The following is an 18455-nucleotide window of genomic DNA, read 5'->3' on the forward strand; positions in this document are numbered from 1 at the left end:
CAGACCAACTCCTCAGGGTTGTGGACTTATCACTCATGGCATCAGAAGAGCTGCCAAGACAGCCTGGGCCCAAACAGCTCCTGTCACACCTGGATGCCACACCAGCACGGGGTGTGGGGCCTGACTTTGGGTGTTCATTTGCATCTGAATTTGCCTATGTAGAAAGGCACTTGGATCAGCCCTTCAGCTCAAAACTCCCTGAGGATGAAGCTGCAGGCTGCTCCCAGAGCCCAGGGGGCTTTGGCTGAGGCAGTGAGTACTTTGGATCAGCCCAGGGGTGGAGTGTGAAGCTGCAGGAGATGCTGGCAGTGACTACTGGGGCAAACTAAAGGTCCTTTCTTTCTGCTTGGTCCTCTGCTGCCTTTCTGGAGGCTGTTGTGCTGTAGTAGAGGCAGGAAAAGCAGGAGTGTCTTCACTTTTTAATCCATCCTCTTCCAGGAAAGAGGGACCTTGTGAGAGGTGAGGTATATGACCAGGGGGAGCAGCGAGGGGGTGAGGGTTGCCTTGGTCTTGCCACACTGCAAGCAAATGCTTTTTGGAAACCTGGCTTTTGGTTTCCTTTTCCAGCTCTCCCTGTTGGTCGCTTCACTCGGCAAGGCTTTGGATTTTGCACCTTGCCCTCTGTGAGTGCTGGAGGGAGGTTTCCCACACCAGATTGTTTTGCTTGGAAGGTCTGGGATGTGACCCAAGTGTGGGGCCAGCCCTGCCCTGCCCCTCGCTGCTGGGGGCTGAGTGTGTGCCCAGGTTATGACATGAATCCCAGGATGTCTCCACACTGAGTTTTGTTCTGCTGCTGTGTTTTGTGCACTATGCCAGGTGAATTCCCATTCCTGGTTGTCCTTCAGCAGGCCTGGTTTTGCCTCCTTGCTGATGGAGAGGCCATTGCAGGACCTCCACCTCCTGGGGATACACATTTATTGCTGAAGTGTTGAGGGCTTTAGAAATTATTCTCTGATTCTGCAGCTGACAAACTCCCCTAAAACCGATACCTTTCCCCCTCCTTTTCTGGCTGCTGAGTTTTCTTTTGATGAAAGCAAGCAGCACGTGTGCTCAGAGTGCTGGTGAAAGGGAATTTCCTAAATCAAGGTGAATTGTTAGGGCATGTGTGGGCTCCTTTAGGAAAGTGAGTATGTTTGTAATAAAATTTTTCCTGTGTAGAACAGGATTTTTTGATCTAAAATTCAATCAGCTTTTTGGCTTCCATAATGGCTCCCTAGATTGTTTCAAAATAAAATCTTGACTTGGTTACAAAGTCTGATATAACCTGTGTGCACAGCAGCCCAGTGCAGAACTTGCAATATTTTTACTGTGTGTGGTGATCTCACTGATCAGTTCTGTATGGCTGAGAAGGACAGGGATATTTACAGTTTGTTAGTCTCATGATTTGCACAAGATACAGGAAAACCGGAGGCATTCTAAAGCCAGGAGTGCACTGGACAGACATTCAACATGTGACACAGTCGACAGCCTTGGCAATGGCACACTGGGCACCTTTCATGAGGCATGTCAAGCAGCTGTGCTTTGAAAAACCAGAATGAAAATTACTTTTTATTACACCCCAAAAGGTTTTGGCAGAAAATTATGCGTAATTGAAATAAAATGCTTACCTATTCTTTGATAGACAGGTGGAAAGCAATTAAAACTCCAGTCTTATTTGTAAAGAAAGCATTTCTTTTGTGTTTGACTTTTTTCCCCCTTACTTTAGGTTTTCTTGAATGCTCCTATCCACCACTCTCAGCAATTTTAACTCTTAGTACAATTGCATAAAGCTTAAATAATAAAGCTTAGAATAATTTTAGGCATATTTTCTTTTGCATTTTCCTTTCCCCACTCTTTGGGGGAAAAAATCCAAAATAAAAGAAACCCATTCTGTGTAAAATTTCCAAAGTGAAACTGAGAAGAAGGCGGCAGCTGTATAATTTTGTTACTCTGTAACTTTGCCAAAAATAGAGAGGCTTGGAAAGGTAGAAAATAAAAAGAGGGGGGACGGACAATAAAAACCAAGAAAATCATTCTCCTTACTCATATTTTTTTGCATCTAGGAACAGAAAAAAAAGGAGCTTTGCAACATTTTCATTATAGCAATGTTAACTTCCACTCCCCTCCCTCCTTCTGTCTCCCCATGTGCTTTTCATATGTTTTGTATTCCGGCTGCTTTCAGGGAGCAAGGCTGCAAGACAAGAGAAGGGTGTGAGTTTCAGAAAGCTCTAATGAGAAGCACCTTGGGTGTTTTTGTCTCCTGGGAAAGAAGTTTGCTGTGTGCTCCTGCCTTGGCTCCTCCAGCAGCTCCGAGGGGAAGCAGAGCATCCAGGCTGATGGTGCCACTGGGGAGGAGGCTGCTGGGATTTCATCTGGTGCTGGGCCCGACTGACAAATCGTGGTTAACTGGAGCTAAAGAGAGCATTGCAGGCGTAGTTGAGCTGAAGGAGAAACAATGTGAATCTAATTTGACTGGGCTGCTAATTACAAGGCTTATTTTTCAGAGTCTCTGTATCGTTACAGGGTGGAGGGTTGAAGAGTTTCTCGAGGAACAGAAGTCCCTGCTGCTTAGGGCTGTTTGTTCACTGTTGCAAGATGTGGAAAGGGTTCAAGATGCAACCGGATTGCTTGGTGCCAAAGAGATACTCATCTAAATGTTCAAACTTTGCAAGAGCTCAGTGCAAATGAATTTCTCTTTCTTAATGCTGGGCTGAGGCAACCACCATGGGGAGTCACAGCACTCCTCTTGCAAGTTCTTGCTGTATTTTATGATACAATCTCCACCACCTACACCCCAGACTGTTAAGCATTTCTTTATAATGCATAGGTTAGTGAGAAGATATTTGTCATCTCTTTTGGGACTCTCCTAGGCCTTTACAAATTGAAGCAGGAAAAGCACTAGCAAAAATGGGGGCTCCCTGCTGAGATTCCTGACCAGTGTTTTTAAATTTAGTATACTTATGATGTGGAAAGTTAATTTACTTTAAATAGGGAGAACAAGAGTGGTTGATACAGGTTATGTCCATTGCTTATCAACAAGATTTGCCTGTCACATACTAAGCTGTTACTGGAGCAAGTGAGTAAGCTGAACATGTCTTGGGGAACTTTTATTATTTATGAAATGAGTTCTCCATTCTCTTTTTTGTTTGTTTTTCCTGTTTCTGTAGAGTGATTTTCCTCTTTTTTTTTAAAGTGTGATGGAGCTAAACGTTGTGACAAATTCTTAAGGATTTGTAATGTGAACAGGATTGCATCCAACAAAACCCATTTTTTAAAACCAGGTTAAGTTTCATTATATGCTTGACTGTATTTATCCAGTTCTGTGTAATTTGGATAATAACAGTTACCATCATGTGTGGTTTTGATCCATGAGAGGCTATTTCTTGTCTGATCCTACTGATTTCGGGGAAAAGAACTCATGTTGCCAGCTTCTTATACTGAAAGCTGCAGAAACAAGTTCCAAATAGATTGGCTAGGCAGATTCCTCTGGCCTAACAACAGTTTGTTTCACCCTGTTAATTGGATGAAGATGGCTTCTGGAATTAGTTCTGCAGGGAAATGCTCATCTTTGCAGATGCATCACTTACTCTCTGATTGTCTTACAGTCTGGTTTCAGCAAACATTCCAGTTTTCTGGTTTCAGCAGGCTGGATTTTTTGGTGAGGAATATAATATGCCAGGAAACATGAGCAAGGGGAAGGTGAAAGAACCTGAGCACAGCCCAGGCAAGGTAGTGGTGTGGACATATGTGAGCCATGTTTGCTCTGGTGTGGGTACTGAAACCAGGCTCTGGATTCAGCATTGCTCTTGTGATACCAGTTCTGCATCTGCTTTGGTTGGGGTGATATGCTGTGTGGTGCATTTGTAAGCAGGATATGCCAAAATTAGAACCATTTATCTGCCTGTCTTTCTGTCTTTTCCTTCCCTCAAATGTACTACTTTTAGCCACAGGGCCTTGATCAAAACCAGTTCTAATTTTTGTCCTTTTCTGATAAGAAGGGCAGAAGAACAGGGTGAATATTTGTTGTTTTCAGTCCTTTATCTCTCTTTTTTTTTTTTTTCTCCCTGGGATGGCTTTGTACTGCAGATTGGAATTTGAAAGGCAGGGTTGACTTTTCTGTCCCAGGAACTGGCAGAAGAATCCCAGTGCAAGCTGACCTTGCAATGGCCATGGCTGCAGAAAGCTGTTCTATTGTGACAGAGCCGAGTTGTGTGCATGGCCAGTCCATGCAGGCTCAGGGGGTGTGGGTGATGAAGAAAAGAGGTGGACTTACTTTGTCCTTTTGAGCAAAATGCCAAAAGCAGAAGACAAAGCAGGGGCACTTTTGCCACAGAAAGGTGAAGTGTTGGGATGACTTGTCATCCTCTTTGGTTGAGCTGCACATGACCATGGAAATCAGCCTTGTCAAGGACTAAATGTGTGCCTCACTAGCTTACAGTATATTCAGGCTGACAGGGTTTTCCCTGTTTATTAGGCTCATTTGAAGAGGAAGCTGAATGCATTTTGCTGGCACAGCGTTTTGGACATCTCTGTGATCTTCAGCCACACTCATAAATCTGAAAGGAAATTCTCATTTAATATATGGCTTACTTTTCCTTTCCCTGAGCAAGTACAGTACAGTACCCAGCTATCTTGGACTCTGAGGCTGCCTTGTCATTTCCCACAGATATAAGAGGTGCACAGAGTGCCCTTCCCTCAAGCCCAAACAGCAGCTGCTCACTTCTCTTCATGTCCTGTGTCATAAGCAGCTTCCTGAGTGGACCTACGAGCCACCCACCCAGTTCCCCTGCAGACCTGTGAGCCACCAACCCAGCCAGTTCATCAGGAGAGAAGGTGCTGGAAACTGGGGATGAGATCTAACAGAGCCATGTGTTCAGATGAGTCCCACTGGAAGGCAGCTCTGTCCCAGCAGCTCCCAACAAGGGGCAGAGGTGATCACCTCCTCAGAAAAGGCTTTTTATGGCATGTAGAAGAACAGTATAGTGGGTCAGACTTGTGCTCTTGAGCACTCCTGGACAGATGGTGCAACGTTCTGGTTTGCTTCCTGCATGCAGGGGACAGTGAGGTAAATAGCTGCTGCTTTGGAAGGGTGTCATGGGCAGCAATGAAGTGGAGGAGAAGGCTCCTTTACCCATCTAAAGACTGCATGACAGCAGCAATAATTTGACCCTAAATTCTGGAGTAAAATTCCAAAAGACTCAAGGTGGGTTATTTTGGGCTGCCTACTTGTTCTGTTTGCAGAGGAGGTTATCTGAATAGATCTGTCCAGACATTTCTAGAGTTTCTCTTCCCCTGGCTATGCCATGCACAGTGCTCAGCTTGGCTGTTCACAGCTGACTAAATCCTTTTAAGAATGAGTCACTCCTAAATGAGAGGTGACAATGGATATGCAGACAGCGAGAAGTCGAGATTGAGATAATGAATATTAGAGAAAGGCTAAACTAAATGGGGAATGAGCAGTATAAACTTGCAGCTCTTATAAATAGCGCTGCACTGAAAGGATGGGTTTTATTTAGAAATGTAGTTCCCAGGGAGAATTTAGATTTCCTGACCCATAAGTTCATAAGTTTGCATCTGTGAACTTGTTCTTCCTTCCCAGCTGTTAAAAGATAGACAGGTTGGCACAGGTTAATATTCACCAGGGAGATTCCAGAGACAGCATCCCCCTTCCTTGAAGTCATCGTTTTAGTGTCTGATGAAATGATGCTCCTCCCTGTCAGCCAGCCTTGCTGGCCAGTGGAGCAGAGGAAAATAGATGGGATACAACTTCTTGTCCCAGGCTCCCAGTGCTCCAGCTCGTGTGGCCAAATCCCCATGGGCTCATGGCCCAGGGGAGCACACTGCTGTGTGTGCTGGCCACAGTGGCTGCTTTCATTCTGGACGTGACTGTACCTCAGCACAGACATGAGTTACAAGGACTTTGTTTTACACATTGATTTGGGGTGGACATTGGCACGGGGTCATTGCCTAAGGCAGAGATTTGTAAAGAGCTGAAGGGAGTTAATTGTCCAAATGCCATTAAAATGCAATATAATTATAAAAGCTCATTAAAATGCCATATAATTAAATAGCTTTATTTTATTTTAGTTATTTATATTTTTTGCAATGCACAGTGATTTTTTGTGCATGCATCTCTGTTAGAAACACTCAGCAAGATGAATGTCCCTCCTGGTGCTGAAAATTAACCGTTTACTTTTTCTAATTTAACAGTATAAAAAGGAATTGTTTGACTATTTAAGAAAGATAGTGTCTCAAGACTTCATTTATCTCTACTTATATTTAAAATCTCTACATTACTAAAAAGACACATTATTGCTTTTGTCTTAAAACAAACAAATCAGACTTTGAGGCAGCCAGGAATCCTGAAATAAAATGAGAAAAGGACCTTATAGATGAAATTGTGGCAGAGACGTGGAAGACTGTCTAGTGGAGTTGTCATATTGGCTTCCTGTGGCTTTCACTTATAATTGAATTAAATGTAATTTAGCTGTATATAGACGAGCAGAAGGGTGTCTGAGCATTGTCTAGTAGCTATGGGAAAAGCAGTGAAGAAATGGAGAGAATTTTGTCCGTTAATAAATAAAATGGCTTGTGGGGACTGGGTTTTTTAATTTCTTCTCTGTGGAAATCTGAAGCAAGAAGCAGAAGGATGTTGGCAGGGAAAGAGGTTACTGTGTGTGTGAAAGCCATTTGGACCTCAAATGATAATTTGGGCTAAGGTTATCATGGGACATTTCTTGGATCTTTGGTGAAAAGTTATTCTCAAATTGGTCCCAGACAGAACTTCATAACACTGTTCAGCTTTGCAGAACATCTTCCCTTTTGGAGTGATTCATTGTGGCAGCTGGGATTTTCTGTTTAAGGTCGGTTGGGTTTTTTTTTGGTAGTGGTATTTTTACCTCTATTTTTAAAAGTTTAGAAAAAATGTGCTGCTGGTAAGAAAGATGCAGGGAGGAAGTACTGAACTGATGAAGAGAGGGTGTTTGCCCCCTTTGGAGAAAACAGTGGTTTGCAGCATGAAGATTTATTAGTGTAGGAAAATACGTGGTATTAAAAGGAGATAGCAGAGCTCAGTCTCCTCACATGCTCTGATCTCACTGATCTCAAAGTAAATGGCTTTAATTTTCTGTGCTAATAATGGTGTTTTATCTCAGTGAAGATAGAGCTTTGGAGTTACCTGAATAATTGATATTGGCTTAGACTAAATTATGATCTGTGCTTGAATTATCTTCAGATTTTTTTTTTTTTTTTAGTTTGATGTTTGTTTCAAATGCATCTACAGTATATGAAGAGGCTGCTGCTGGTTTGGTTTGCTTCGGTTTGGTTTGTTGGGATTTTTTGTTAAGGGGAAGAACAAGTAAAGTTCTTCCAGCCAGGTCCCCACTACCTTCTCTCTCAGCTCCCTGTATCATCCTTCCCAGAAAGCAATGAAAGCTGTCAAATTTCATTTTACCTCACTTCCCTTTGTAGGGCAGATGCCACCTCTCCAGTCTGATGCCTGCATTTCCTCCTCTCTGAAGATCTCTCCACCTTCTCCCTTCTGTCAGACACCAACTGCTCATCTTCCTTCCCCTGATTCCTACCTGTGCACTCTCCTGAAGCTGCTTCCAGCCACCCTGCCCAACACCAGGCAGTAGCTCATCCACTCTGGAAGGCAGTGGCAGCTGGGAAGGAGTGAGGAGCCACTTCACTCCTTCACTCCCATTATCTCACCTGAACTAACCTTAAAGGCTGTTTAGTTTGTTGGGGGGTCTTTAACCACTGACCACTGGACTTCGGCTCTCATGGGGGAAGTTGTTCTTCCAAGATCCCTAGCAAGAATTTAATTTTCTTCCTTCTTATCCTTCCTCAAAACTCTGTCTTCCACAACAGCATTTATTAAAGAGTATTATTTAGCTTCTTTTGACAGTGGGCAGCACTGTTTCCATGTCTGACCCAAATCCTCCTGTTATTTCTAATGCATCCTTAGCTGTACACACAGGTCCCTTCATGCTCTCTGGGGAAGGCTGCTTGTCCTCCTTTGGCCCTCAGTCCTGGCCTTGAAGGTGGGTCTTGCAGGCCCTGCTGCAATACTCTTGATAAGGTTTATTTTAGAGTTGGCTGACAAAGGCAGAGAACTCTTCAGTTATTGAGTACATTTGACTAAATGCTGGCTCCTTTTGTGCAGCAGCATCTCATCTCTTTTGGAATAGGCACTTGCTGCTGTTGGATCACACTTAAATGTTCTGCACTGTTGATTTCACCCTGTTACAATCAATCTCTTTAATATCAAGAGACATTGGGTATAGAACCACATTCCAGATCGCCTCAGTAAAATTACTGAGTAAATGTGACCCACAAGGTAGGTCTTTAAATGATACAAATGGACAGAAGTGTCCTGCTTCCCTTTATAACTGTTTGACATTGGCACTGGAGGACAGCTCATGGGACATCTCACTAAGGCAAAAGTGACCTGAAAAATGGAGGCAGAGGGAAGGAACTTCTTACTGTGTGGAACATGCACCAGTAGTGCTGTTGTCCCTCACAGGTCTTGCTGAATCACGAAACAAGGAAATGTGGGGCAGGGGAGAAGAGATGGATCTCCACTAAGACAAAGCAGAGTTTTAATGAATTTTTGTATATATTAGTGCCAACTGCTTCTGCTGTGTATTTCAGTTCCTCCAGGAGAGGGGCAGCAGCACTGTGGAGAGGACAGAGAGACTTATGGAGGACCACACTAACTTTTTGACACTCGTTTTTCCCCGATTTTGTGCCTAAGGAGTCGGACAGCTAACACATGTGGTGGAGTTATGTGGGTCTGTGGTATCACTGTGCATAGAAGAGGAGTCTTTGTTTATTTTTACCTGATTGAAGCAGTCCCTCAAGCAAACAAAAAAGCCACCCAGTTTTCATTTGTTGTTGTAGAATACTCTTAACACAGCCACCAGTACCCGTTGTATGCAAGGTTGCAGTTCATGTGCTGCACAAGAGAAACACACTCCCAGTGTTGGCAGCATTCAATCCATCAACTCCGTGTGTCTTGAGCCAACTGCTGACTTAAGGTGCTTTCCACCCCTTTCATTGACCTTTGTAAAATGTTTTTGAACTTGTGCAAAAACTTGATAAAATAAATACCCTCTGCTCTGTTTCTGGAAGGTCCTTGGAGCTGGGCTGTTTTGACCAGGAGTGAGCCATGAGCATGTGGGTTGATGACCTGGAATGTGTTCACATCATATCTGAACTGGGCAGATACACAACAGGTAATCTGCATGTATGCTACAGACACTGGGCTATATGTAAAATTAGGGTAGTTCAGAGCCCGGACTCATACAAGAGACCTGGACACTAGAATGGAAAGCAGGAATATTCTCAGTCTGCCCAGCCTACAGACCTTTTCTTCATAATAACATTAAGCCAGCATGAAGAGTTAGTTGGCCACAGTGGCACTGACAATGCAGGGACATAAATGTCCACCATGTGAACCCTTACATTTTCTTATTATTTCTTTGTTGCTCATCTTCAAAACTTTATTTTTAGTATTAGGCAGCAACCTAGGATAGGTTGTTTAAATTATTTACTTATTTAGATTATTTAAATTATTTACATCTCTTGATCTAGATTTGCACATTTGTCTTCATGCCTACATGACTGGAAAATCAAATTTTCAGATATTTCTGCTTAGCAGCCAGTATTTTATCTAAGTCCTGTTTAATATCCCCTACATGCTGAAGAGCAAAAGGCCAGGGCTGTGCTGCCCAGTGGCATAGGAAAGGTCCTGTCCTGCTTGGAAGTGATTAGAGAGTCCTGCTGTTGTCAGCTTTTGAAGTGACGTTGTTGCCAGGTTACTTGACCAGTCAATAATGAATGCTCATTAATCTGTTTTCTGCTTCTTGATGACAGCTGTTTGATAGCTTGATCGATTCACGATTGTCATTTGTGTGATGGCCTCCTGCTGCTTTACCCTGTCCTTTTGTTTTAAGAAAGAGGAGAGCAAAAATCTGAGAGACTCTGTTTTCCTGAGCTTTGGGGATGAGATTTAAATGCCAGATTTTTTCTTTATAATTTGCATCAGTATTCAAGATCAAAATCTCTTGCAATGTTTTCTGTGACAACACTGAAGGTATAAATATAGAAATCACAGACAGTTCCCTGGAGACTGAAGACCTAATATGTGAATAATCTCACCTCCTACTTCATAACAATATCACAGGGAAAAAAAGGTGTATTATACATATCTGCAGCTCTGCTTCCACAGTGTCTAGTCTGGTGTGTGAAGTGTGTGTGTGTAAATATTTGAAGGGTAGATCTCAAGTCCCCAGTGTGGGAGCGAGACTACACAAATAAGGTGCTATAACAGTGCTAGCACTTGCTGAGGTTTTGAATCTGCCCTGTAGCCAGGAGCCAAAGCACGCTGGTTCTGGGCTTGCAGCTCATGCAGTTAATGCAAGGCATAAGTCTCACCAGAGTTCATCAATACTGAGGTGTTTTGTGTGCAGACAGTCATGCAGTATGCTTAAAAGGCACAAGTTACCTAATCAACTGTATTTGAAATGGTTCTGCTTTGTTCTCAGCAGCTTCTCTGGATTGTAAAATCATTCTGAAAGTGGCAAAATCCAGCTAGACTGCCAAATGGCTAATTAATTAGAGAATTGAAGTGACCTGTTCCAGACTACAGAGGCTGAAGCTTTGGGAGTAAGGGGAGGAACAACCAAACACTCTGGGTTTAGAAAAGTCTCTGACTAAAGCACTTGACCGTGAGCTCTTTCAGTTCCTACTGTTATGTCCAGAATCTCTCTATGTCTGTGTGTGTATATATACATGGATGTATGAACACAATGTACACATATTTGTATATATAAATGTGTATTTGTGTGTGTGCTTATATAAACTTTCCAACAGTCTGAGCACTGTTGAGTGGCAGTTGTATTTCTCCCAGTCTGGGCAGGGTGAGGAAGGGAACAGGGATGCTTTTGTGAGGGCAGCAGAGGGGGTGGTTGTGCCCTTGTCACGGCACAGGGTGTGCCATGAGCTCTGTGTCTATCTGGCATGGAGGGATGCATCCTGCTTGGCTGCAGGAGGCAGCTGTGCCCAGCCCTGGGAATAGCCCTGGGAATGCCCCAGCCTGCTCTCTGCTGGCTGGGGCATTCCCCTCTCTGGAGCATTCCCTCTGACATCTCTTGTCAGCCTTGCAGTGTAGACATGAGTAGTGTTGAACATCCTGTGCTCTTCTGAAGGTATTTTCTCCCATGATCCAGCTCTCAGGGGGACATGCTCTCATCTCATTTTTGTGCATGGAAGCATGGGAGAAATTGTGAAACAAGACAGGAGAGCGAACTCATGCAAAATTTGGGTTCCAGTTTGTGCAGGGAATCCCAACCAAACCAGCCCAGCCTAACCAAACAATTACCCCACGCTGTAAGCCTGCTTAGTTCTGCCTCCAAGACTTGATTCATGGCCCTGGCCCCTCTAGTATGGGATTTAGTGATGTAACTCCCGAAAGTTTTGCTTGATGGAAAGCCAGAAAGTGATTAGAAGATCTTGCAATGTGTTAACAAATCACTCACAGATGAATGTTGATTTATCTGCAATATAAATCACCCTAAATGAAATGGTCTGATTTATCCAGCTTACTTGTAGCAGGAGGGGCTGATTTAATGATGCTGAGCCCAGCCATTAATGTACCATGTTCATAAATCGCAGTGGGCATGTACTAAACTGGGATTTATAAACCCAGTCAGAGTTTCTGACTTCACCCTGTAGCTTTGATGTTGGGCACCTTGAAAGTTGTGTCAGCTGTGAGAAGTATTGCCAGGCAGAGGACACTATTGACATGACCTTCCCAGGGATTTCTTCTCTTGGAGCCTGAGCATGCTCTGCACTTTTGAATTTGGAGATCAGATAAATAATCTTTTGCTTTCTCTTTCTCACTCCCAAGTCAGCAGAAAGAAGAGACATGGGAGAGTCCTTTCTGATGGGCACATGGGGGGAGAAGGGAGAGCAGGGCTTTATGCATCTGTCTGTGGTAATTGCTGGTTCGTTTATTGCCTGCTGCTTTATGTTTCATGGAGTCCCAGGAGATCAGTGTGGGGAAGAGGGGGACAGGATTTAAAGCAAGAAGGAATTGCTGCTGTCCTTCAAGCTGACTTCCTGAATTATTCAAGATGTGGTGTTTCGCCTTGTAATTCTCACAGAGGGTTATAGCTTCGTAACTGAACCTGCCAACTGTGCAGAGAACCAAGTATCCCCCTCTAGCCTTAAGGCAAAAAAATTCTTTCAGGTCTGAGCTGCACACAGTAGGTTTTGTGAGATATGAAATACAGCTCTGGTTTTACTCTGCAAAACTGTGAGCTTTCCGTCTTTATAAATTTTTATTTTACAGTAGTACTGGGCTATAGGGAGCCATAACTGGCCAGCTCTGTGACAAAGATGTCTAATTCATGTTTTTTCCACCAGGACATCCAAGGTGCAGGAGTTTCTTGTATGTAGCTGTTGCTTTTAAATGAAATTACTTATTTCATAATTGCAGGTAGGCATTGCTATGCTTTTAAAAAGGAAGATGGCTTTGGCTGCTGGAACAAAAGGGAATTTTAATTACATTGGAAATTAAAGCAAACTATCCCCCACCACACTCTTCCCCAATGCTTGGTAATGCTAGATGAGGCTTGATTATAATTATAGTGTCATGAGTGTTAAAGCTTTCTAATGCACATAATGATTCTTTAAAAATGACCTGCACATGACAATTTATCAAGTTATTATCATTGCTGTATGTCTAGATTAATCAATCATAAACAGAGCTTCATGGGGGATGAGGAAACTCTGAATTGAATGTTCTCCTGAGACTCAGAACTGGACAGGTTGACTGAGTTTCTGTGACTTAGTGATCCAGTATCTGCGGTTTGATCCTGGGTGAGTGATGCTCAGCATGGGGGTGGCTGTACAGCCCCTCATTGGGAGTGTAGATGAACTTTCCATTCTCCCCAATAGGAGTGTTCTTCCCAAAAGGATCACAAACTGTCTGCCTGTTTCTTGGACTTGCTGCTTGCTCCTGCACCAGCCAGGCACAGCAGCTCTGCGTGGAGGAGGTTTGCTGGGCTCTCTGAAGCAACACATTTTGACAGACTGAGGCCCTTTCCCAGTCTTGGTTAGTGTTCACTGCTGCAGTGTGACCACCTGAACAGCTTCCAGATTGCAGAGGGCCAGTGCAGAAATTTTGGTAATTAAATGTTGTAGAGGTAAAAAATTGTGATCATGAGAAAGACTTCTGTGAACAATAAACTATGTCTGTCACTGAACACTATTGCAATTTCTAGCATTTACTGGGAACATCCAGTGCCACAGAAAAATATGAATTCTCCTTTTTTTCCCTCCAACTATCATCATCACTGCAAGGAGCACTGTTTACAGTTCTGCTTTCATCTTTAGAACTGATAGCTCTCTTGTTTAACAACTGTAGGGAAATCTGGGGCAGTCCCGTTTTTGCCTAGTGACACTCAGCACTAAATGATGCAATGAAATCCCAGTTCTCCTGAAATCAATAGCAACATTTTTGCTGACATCAGAAGAGGCAATGTGCGTCTGTGGATGCTTTCAGGTTTTTCCTGGAAAAGCCAAAATAAGGCTAATCTGATATCAACAGATGTAATTTAAACTGAAAAATTATTATACAGTGGTTCTGAGATCCCCGAGCAGATAAGATCATTTTGGAAAGAAAGGGATGCACAAGGCAGTGTCAGACTGCTCCACAGACATTATGATCCTGACCACAAGTCAGGAGATGCTTAATTGTGTTTAACTTCCGAGCTCACTAACAGCTTCTGTGAGTTCAGGAAGAGAATTTGCATACCTAATCTTCAGAAAGTGCTGAAATTCCCAAACCATGCCTAAATTAAGATCTAATACACAGACAGCCACTCTTGAATTTTATTTTTCTCTGCCTGGCAGCCCTGACCTTCTGCAAGCCTGTGGAGGGCTGATAATTTGTTTTTGTAGATAGTCCCAGCGAGTTCAGTTAATCTAGCAATGATGATGGCTTCAAAATTCAATATACAGAAGATCCTTAAACTGTATGGACTGTGCTTCCCTACTTCTGGGAATTTAAAGAGGAAGAATGCTGTTAAGAGGAGCACTATGTGTGACTGTAAAATGTAACTACAGCACAGTAAACCTTTATTACTTATTAACATATCAAGAAAACCAGAGCAGAATGGAGGATCTGGTAGACCCTTTCAAAAGTGTCTGGGGCACACTGGGGTGTGTGAGGCTGTTCTCTGCATTGCACCTTTCCAGCCCTCAGGAGTCACCTGTTCCTGCCTGGAGAGGCAGAGGCAAAGTGTGTGAAGATGGATGCTCTCTTCCAGAGAGAGCTTTTTTAATTATTTCTTTGGTTTTTCTTGGTTTTTTTGCTTCAATCAGTGTTGAGATCAAAGGCATTCTGATGGGACTGACAAACAAGGTTTTTTTCTGTGGGAAAGAAGAAAGAGAAATCCAGTAAGTTATTTTGCGCAACTTTCTACTGTACCAGCCACGTTAATTGAGTTTGCTCCTGTGATTAAACTAAAATGGATGTTGATCATATTTTTGAACACACCTTTGGCTTCTGCCCTGTGAAAGCTGCTTCCTTCAAGTGAGAGTTCAGTCTTTAGAGCTCTTCACCAGGCAGCATCTTCTAAGCAGTCTCGCCTATGACTGGATCAAGCTGTTTGCCATTATTTTTGCTCTGTCACTCCCTCAAACCCACTTGCTGATTCTCTGGTCATGTCACTGTGCCTCTGAAAAACTCACCAAATATGAGTTGGTGAGAAAACCACCAGTGAGTGCCTGGAAAGGAATATATTGATTAATTCCTTCTTGGAATGATAGTAGTAGGAATGAGCCACAGATGCCTTTAGAGGATCTGTTCCATTGCTGACCAGTGTGCTTTGAACAGTGGGGTCCTTTCAGCTGTGTCTCTCCCCACATATGTTTTATCCATTTTCTTGATTTCCTTCTCTCCTTTCATTTTCCTTTTATATGTCTACCTTACGAGGCAAGTAAGGAGATCATCACAAGCTCCATGCCTGCAAGGAGACAAGGATGAGTTCTAGTGTTTTGATCATGATAAACAGTCATTCAGTGGCACTGCCAGGCTTTCAGAGGAGGAGAGATCTACAGGCAGAGATTACCATTTCCTTAATGAGAATGTCTGCATAAACCATCATACAGTCCAGCATATAATCCTTCTCCTTTTCCTCTCTAACACTTTGTTTCACTGCAGGTAAGTGCTTTTGAGTAGTTACTCCAGCATTTACAGAGTTTCCTGATACCTCCCTGTAGACATGCTGCAGGAAAATTCCAACTGGCAATTCATGCTGGAGAGCAAGCATGGGGCAAGTGTCTATGATGGAGAGGCAAAAATTATCAGAGAGCCTGGATTCAGCAAGATGCCATTTTTCTCCTCTGGGCATTCCTCCATGCACAGCTTGCTGTTTTTGTGGCCTAGTTTTAATGAGAGATTTTTGACAATAGTTGTGAATGTTGACATTTTGCTCTATTTTTTTTTTTTCTTCTTTGGGTTTGAGCTGAGCACACACTGGAGTGAGGAAGCTCAAGGGTGTCAGATTCAGTTCTACTGACGACAGGTATCATGTCTGCTTTATAAATGCCCAAAGATGGTTAAGTGTTTCTTTCCCCTATTTTTTCTATTGAAAAGTAATTTCTGCCTCATCCTTCTGGTCATAGAAACATAATTCCCAGTACAAATTTGCTCATGCTCATGGCCTTTTTATTCTTCTTTGCTTATTTCTAGTCATTGATCTTAACTAGCTATTTTTCTTCCTTGGTGTTTGCTTTTTAGCTATTTCTGGATTGCAGTGATGACCCTTCTTACCCTTTGCTTGGTTAAGCTAAAAAAAGCTGGCTGCTCTGGTCTCTGAGAGGAATGTGCCTTATTCTGATTATCCTACCAGTCTTCGTCAGACTCTGCTTTTTTTTTACAATATACACATACAGAAGATCAGTATGTGTGTGCTGAAAGAGGCACCCACAACACCCTCTGTGTCCTGGCTGGTTCCCCCAGGTTCTGACTGTTTTAAATGGCTTTGCTCATCACAAGAGTCACATGTGATTTTCAGTAAATACATGTTTTTGTTTCTTAAACCGAAGCCCCCAACCACCATTCACTGAATGCAAAAGCAAATTCTTGCCTGTGCAGACTAAGGAATGGTGTGTAATTCTTTAGTGAGTTTGAGGATGGAATTTTTGCTGGGACAGTCCAGGTGCTGAATGTATTTAAACAGTTAGATTGCTTTGCTCTGTGGGAGCAGGACAGTTATTTCCATCAGTCCTTTACACTTGTCTGCTCTACTTGAAGTTTCAGTCTCTGCTTCTCTAGGCAGGATCCTGTTTTGTAGTAATGAATAGAGCATTTAAATACAGTAGTTATGTGGTTGTGTCTGAACTCTCTGCTTATTTGCAAATCACTGCAAAAGTTCCCAAACCCAATGCAATAAAGTCCATATCAGAGTAAGTTTTGCCAGGCAGCCCAGGTGCTGCACAGGGTGACCACTGTGAGCCTGATGCACTGAGGTCTCAGAAAATCAGTCCCTAGTCTGCAAAAATCAGTGGGTAGAGTTATTGTGCCATATGAAAGTATGGGATGTGGAGGTAGGAACTAAGAGCTTCAATGTAGTTGTAACCATAGGTCAAAATTTCAGTCAGGGTAACAGAGGAATTGATGGTACTGTGTGGCTTTCTGTCAGCTGTACATTGGGCCTAATATTTGTTTTCTCAAGTAAAAGGGTCCAGGCAATCAGGCAGCCTGCCTGGAGAACAAAGGAGCAAAACAGATTTTAATTGCCCAATGGGCATTCTTTCAGCACAGATCTGTGTTTATATGCCAGAATAATTTGGGTTTGTGTCTGACACAGGAGATCTGACTTGTGGAAGGACTTCAGTCTGGGCTGTTATTCTTGGAGGACTGGGGAAATGTGGGCATATCCTCCCTGCCTTTAGAGCATGCACCTGAAGACACCTTTCAGGTAGGAGTTGTTTTCTCTTGGTGGCCAGAATGGTAAATTATGTGCAAGCTCTCTTTAAAGTAATGTGAGAAAGGAGAGGGGAGAGAGAGAGAGAAGGGACATAAAGGTCCTGAAGGGCTTTCTTCAGCCTGGCTTAATTTGGAGGTGACACTTCATATGTCAATTTAAATTAAGCCATTTAAAAGAGCACCCACCCCAGAGCCTCTGATGCACTCTTAAGACAGCAACTGTGGGGCACATTGGGTGACTGATACAGTTGAGGACAGAAAGGGAGGAAGCAGCAGGAGGAGCTGAGATGAAGCATTTCATGGCACGGCTGCTTTGTCCCCTGCATGTGTGATTACAGGCTGTAGTTCACCCCTGTTTTCTTTATCACATGTTTGGGCCTTGTATTGTGCTGTGTTAAGTCCAGATATCTCATACCTATGTCATGGTTTTCTGTGGCCCTTCTGATCTGAGTAAGGTTTAAATAGGAGTCTTGTCTGGGTGTTGAACAGTTAATGTTCCAGAAAGCTAACACCTGCATCTGCAGCCTTGTCCCCTCCTATGCAGCTGAATAGCATTTCATGATGGCAGGGAAATAATTTTGTACAGCCAGGCCCTGCTCTGTGGGCAGTGAATAAGCTCAAGTGAAGTAGAGGTCATTCATGTTAATCTGAAGCAAATAGGATTGTGGGACTGAGGGAAGAGGGTGAACCCCCTTTTATGTACAAATTCTATAGCTCAGAGGCTTAGGAAACACATAATAGTAAACATTTGCAAAGAATCCATAACCTTTTCTGAGAGGAAAGACAAATGGTTTTCCTGCTTCATTTTGAGCAGGTCTTGCATTTTGGTATGTATGCAAATCATGCTGGTGGCAGTGTCTCATACAAATCAGCTTGAAATGCAGAGGCAGCCATGCAAGCAAAATGGCTTGTCTTTCCCTGCAGCTGCAGTGAGACTTCTAGCACAGGAGAACTAGGCAGGGAGAGCCTGATTTGTAAGGAAGCATCAGGAAGAGAGAAGAAAACCAGAAATCCTCCTAAAATGCTGTCCCACTAACAGAAAGCTTTGTGTCCGTGCTACAGTGCTGCCCTGTGTTTTTGATGATTTGAGGAGCATGCAACAGTGTTTTATTTTTCTTTAGATTTTGGGGTGTCCTTATCCTGACTTCTCAAGACAAGGAAATATATCATCAATTCATGGCTGTGCAGAACTGGGTAGGTAATACTTGGGAAGAAGAGATGAACTGCACTTTTTTGATCTCAGGACTGAAATGGGCATGGAAGATAACACAGATGTGAAATATAAGCAGGCACCTTTGCAGGAATTTTGACTTCTCATTGTAAAGACAGTGGGTGAGGGCTGGGCATTACATTGTGCTGCTGCTGTTTCCTGTCCCAGATCCTTTGTGGATCTGTGAATCATGGCTTTTTCACACTGTTGAACAGTAGCTACTGATACACCTGCAAAGAATCATCCTAATTCTAAATCTAA

The 18455-nt window shown here is 43.1% G+C and overlaps 1 protein-coding gene across 3 annotated transcripts in view; it reads left to right on the plus strand.

The window, feature by feature from the left end:
* PAK3 (p21 (RAC1) activated kinase 3) overlaps positions 1-18455 on the plus strand; it is a 126073-nt gene that overhangs the window by 20877 nt on the left and 86741 nt on the right. The window contains exon 2 of one of the 3 annotated variants that reach the window (XM_021547853.3): positions 9115-9218. The exons of 1 other annotated variant lie outside the window; for it this stretch is intronic. The gene's annotated coding sequence lies outside the window, so the exon portion shown is untranslated. Of the gene's footprint in view, positions 1-9114; positions 9219-16865; positions 16977-18455 lie in introns of all 3 variants that reach the window. One more of the 3 variants, XM_021547850.3, reaches the window with a different exon arrangement.

The sequence above is a fragment of the Lonchura striata genome, chromosome 14, assembly GCF_046129695.1.
Source record: "Lonchura striata isolate bLonStr1 chromosome 14, bLonStr1.mat, whole genome shotgun sequence".
In the NCBI taxonomy this organism is placed as follows: Eukaryota; Metazoa; Chordata; class Aves; order Passeriformes; family Estrildidae; genus Lonchura; species Lonchura striata.